Source organism: Hyposmocoma kahamanoa, unplaced genomic scaffold, assembly GCF_003589595.1.
Source record: "Hyposmocoma kahamanoa isolate Upper Pololo Valley unplaced genomic scaffold, ASM358959v1 95, whole genome shotgun sequence".
Classification (NCBI taxonomy): Eukaryota; Metazoa; Arthropoda; class Insecta; order Lepidoptera; family Cosmopterigidae; genus Hyposmocoma; species Hyposmocoma kahamanoa.
This window is the reverse complement of record NW_020654972.1, coordinates 10,965,495-10,970,325: the sequence shown is the minus strand read 5'-3', so window position 1 is coordinate 10,970,325 and position 4,831 is coordinate 10,965,495. Positions and strand designations below refer to the sequence as shown.

General features: G+C 38.8%; 1 pseudogene; it reads right to left on the bottom strand.

Moving 5' to 3' along the window:
* Window positions 1-2,555: 2,555 nt before the first annotated feature.
* LOC113238360 lies at window positions 2,556-3,784 on the bottom strand (annotated as a pseudogene).
* Between the last annotated feature and the right edge of the window lie 1,047 nt (window positions 3,785-4,831).

Sequence of the window (4,831 nt, the reverse complement as noted above, 5' to 3'; positions counted from 1 at the left end):
TGTATCATGAATAATGATTGGTACTCGACCATTAGTTTGCCGGAAATTATTGACAAACTCCATAAAAATAACCGTAAACGCTGTATCATCTTGCACCACGATAATGACAGGTATCACATGGCTAGACAGCCAAGTGAATTTTTCATGGTGAACAATGTTGACCTTATGAGCCATCCCGCGTACAGTCCCGACCTGGCACCTCGTGACTTCTGTTTATTTCCAAAAATTAAGAACCAGTAATGCGGTCAACGATTTTCATCACCTGAAGAGGCTATCGAAGAGTATGAAAAAGAATGTTTCAGAGATTGTCACGGAGGAGTGGCATGAATGTTTTCAAAATTGGTTCATTCGTATGAAAAAGTGCATTAACGCTAACGGAGAATATTTTGAGAAACAATAAATTAATTTCAGACCATTTATAGTATTTTTTTCTTATTCATTCCGGAAACTTAAAGTGCACTCCACGTATATATAAAAAAACTTTACTGTAGGTACCTGTACAAGGTTTTTATTTCATTACTTACTTTATTCATGTTTTTATGAAAAAAATCACACACATATTTACACACACATACACACACCCACACACGCACACCCAACCAGACACACACACACACACACACACACACACACACACACACATACACACAAATTTATGCACACATTACATACTGAATTTTTTTAATTTTTATTTTTTCTATTTCAAATAATAAATATAATAAAAAATATCATTCTATCTTAAAACCAACCCACTGATGTATTATAGATTCTCAGTTTTAAGCTTAGTTGCAAGGCTTTCTCAACACAAGCACACATTTGCTTAATGGGAGAACCTGTGTTGAACCAAATTGTGAAATAAATATTTTAATTTTATACCATTTTTTTATCATTTTTGTGGCCGTCTTAAGTCATGTAAATTTTCAGTTTATTTCCTTTTTCTCATTAAGAGGTAGCTGCAAACCGACCCGATACTATCTTATAGAATAAATAACATTGTTCATTTCGTCATGAGAACATGGGAGATTTATAACTTTAAATACTAAGGAAATATCATCGGCAAACAATATTATCTTATGCATATGTATTATCATATTATATATATAATAACACAAAGACAGCCTCTATCATTGCTTGGTGTTTAGTATATACTCCGCTTCATCATCATCATCATCATTCAGCCATACGACGCCCACTGCTGGGCATAGGCCTCCCCCAACGATCTCTACCAGATCGTCGGTCCACCTGCTGGGGGGCTGAGAATGGGGCAGTGGTTTGTCCATGCAGGAGAACAGATTGAGGTTTAGAGACTATCTGAACATCTAAAAGTGAAGGTTGACAGTTAGGAGAATGATGGGTGGCAGTAAGTGGGAGCAATACAAAGTTCACAGCAGATACAATGGAGTTAAGACGTGAAGACCGAAAGTTATTCTTTAATAAACAAGTATTAAGATCACCCATCAATATTACATGTTCGTAAGAGGCACTCAAGGATTCAAGGATAGTCTCAAATAAGTTAAAATAGTTTACATTAACACTAGGGCTATAAGTAACACCAACTAAGATATTGGTGTGATGTAAGTTGAGGTCTAGAAATAGATACTCTAAAGACCCAGTATAAGTGCTAGGAGACTGGCTGACGACGGAGCACGGTATATGGCTCTTGATGTAAACACATACACCACCACCACCAGTCCCAACTCTGTCGTTTCGATATAATTTATACCCATTAAGTGTAAAAAGGGGGGATGGTAGAGAGGGTTTGAGCCAAGATTCCGAGATTAAGATTCCATCAACTATGCCGTTGTTGAATGACGTATTTAATTCAGAAATGTGTGCAGGGACACTCTGCGCGTTAATGTGCACCAGGTTAAAGAAATTGGATTTTCCATAAAAAATTGACTGCAGCTTAACATCTAGTGAAGGGCCATCGGAGTCAGAAAAAATTTTTGATTCTATCACGTAGGGAAATAACCCGCTGAGTAACCTTGAGCCTTCTTATGAGGCCCATAGTGAGGCACCAAGTTTCTGATCCATATGTGATCACTGGCAACACACACTTGTTAAAGACTTTCGTCTTGAGACATTGAGGTAATTTGGACGCAAAGATTTTTTGTAGTTTCCCGAACGTTGCCCATCCGAGCTGGATTCGACGAGAAATCTCTTTCTCAAAGTTGGACTTACCTAACTGGACTGCCTGCCCCAGGTATACGTAATGGTCAACAACTTAGAGTGTAATGCTCCCAATTTCAACTGAAGCGGGTACAACATGGACACTCGACATGATCTTCGTCTTGTGCATGTTCATTTTAAGACCCACTCTTTGGGAAACACTACTGAGATCTTCGAGCATTGTGTTCAGGTCTCCCAAGATCTCAGCCATAAGAACTATATCATCGGAAAATAGAAAGGTGTGTTAGGTACTCGCCATTGATGTTGATGCCAAGTCCTTTTCAGTCCAGAAGCTTGAAAATATCCTCCAACGCAGCAGTGAACATTTTCGGAGATATCACATCTCCCTGTCTCACGCCTCGTTGCAGTTGGATAGGATTATTGCTCTGATCCTGTAATCGGACTGACATAGTGGCGTTTTTGTATCTTAACACCTCTATACACCTATAGCCTATTTGGCACCTTTGGAGAGACTGTAGCACCGCCCAGGTCTCGATCGAATCAAAGGCCTTCTCATAGTCCAGAAACGCTAAGCAAAGTGGCCGGTTATACCTGTATAACCTGCCGCAGCGTATGGATGGTAGTCTATGGTACTAAAACCCTTTCGGAAACCGGCTTGTTCAGGAGGTTAGAAGTCGTCAAACCTGCCAGCGAGACGATTCATGATAACTCTCGAAAACAACTCATAAATATGGCTCAGAAGCGAGATTGGCCGATAGTTCTTCAATAGTGTTTTATCACCCTTTTTGAAGAAAAGAACGACCTCGCTTCAGCCCCATGCCTTTGGCGTTTGACCTTCGACGCTTCTGGAGGACTTTAAGTATCAGCTTGCCGCCCGCTTTCAGAAGTTCTGTTGTGGTTCCATCATCGCCCGCCGCTTTGTTGTTCTTGAGTTGTTTGAGAGCCACACTAATCTCATATAGGCTGACGTCCGGGATATCTTCGGAATAATGTCGGGTAAGCTTGGCTCTGGGGTCTTTAGCCTCGCTTTCAACAGGTGCTTTTGTGGAGTATAGCTGTCGATAGAAACTCTCTATCTTCCTCAGGATTTGAGGCTTAGATGAAATGATCAGTCTTTAGCTTCGCCAGTTGGCTTTGCCCAATAGACAGATCTCTCGCGAACACCTTTGAGCCTTTGTTCCGCTCAATGGCCTCTTTAATACGCTCTGTATTAAATTGGCGTATGTCGCTAGTCAAAGACTTCGATATCTGCCTATTTAGCCGCCTGTAGTGACTTGCGTCCTCTGAGTTCTGTAGCCTCATTTCATTTCTATGTTCCATGAGTTGGTGTTTTGTCGGAGCGTTTCTTTATTCTGGTACGGTGGGTTTTGAAAAACTTGGACCCAACCGTACGGACAGTATCCACCACCATGTTGTTTAGATCGTCCACATCTATGCAGTTTTCGAGGGTTTCGAAGCGGTTTTGAAGTTCGAGCTGAAAGCTCTCGGGGTTTTGGAGTTGTGCAGGTATTTGTCGGAGCGTAGACTCTATCAGTCGAGTTCTTTCCAGCCGGATATTGATATTCAATGTGCCTCGTACCAACCGGTGATCACTTCCTGTTTTAACGGTGTTGATCACAGAGATATCATTGGATATATGCTTTTTAGTCGACATGATAAAGTCAATCTCATTTTTTACTTTACCGTCCGGACTCATCCAGGTCCATTTTCGAGTTGAAGACACTCCGCTTGTCGTATGTCATTAGTCATTACTATAAGCTAAGAATAAAAATAGACCTAGAATTGTACCTTGAAGGATGCCTATGCCACTACTATTTCGTAAGCTTCTGTTATGTTTCAAGTTTTCGACTTTTTTTAGTCAGTTGACGACCGTTTTGTACAGTTTCTTACAAAAAAGAAAGTTTATGCACGAATAATATAAGATGTCAGAATGTATAAATATCACATGTAATATAATAATTATTTCTAAACTACTTATAAATATACAGTTAGAAAAAATATACTGGGTAATCAAGTAACAATTAACACTAAATAAATAATGTGAATAGTCCTATACATAATTGTACGATGCTATCGACTGATATTTATTTGCTAGGGGTATCGATAGTTAATATCAGGTTTGATTTTTTTAAAAAAGGTTGAAATCATTGCTTATCATTTTTATGAATATGATGGTGATCTGATTACAGGGAAATACAAAAACTTTTCACAAGAGTAGCTAAAATAATAGCGTCATGGTGTGCCGTTGTGGTTTCTGGAACTTAAAGGATAGGAACACCTGAACCCACTTTATTCGACTGTAAAAAAATTGGACAGAATAAGAAAACTTAAAGGATGAATAATCATTTCAGAAAAATGTCAAAATTACCAAAATTTATTAAAATATTTTTCGTTATTATACATATTATTTTTGGATTTGATTTTGGTTTCAGCAATTTGTTTAAAAAGAAAATTGCAAAGCTTTTCAGGTACTATTCAGTGGTCTTAACATCAACAGTGTTTATGACTCTAGTCATACATTTCAATCTATTAAGTGGTGAAGTGTGGTACTGGATGGACTCCATAGAATACGTGGTCAACTTCTGCATACTGAAAAGTGCTAAATACACCATGTTTAATTTACTATCTGACATACATGCTACAGAACAGATTGCTGCCCTAGAAAAAGAAACATTCGGGATTATTGCAGTCACCGGCGCAT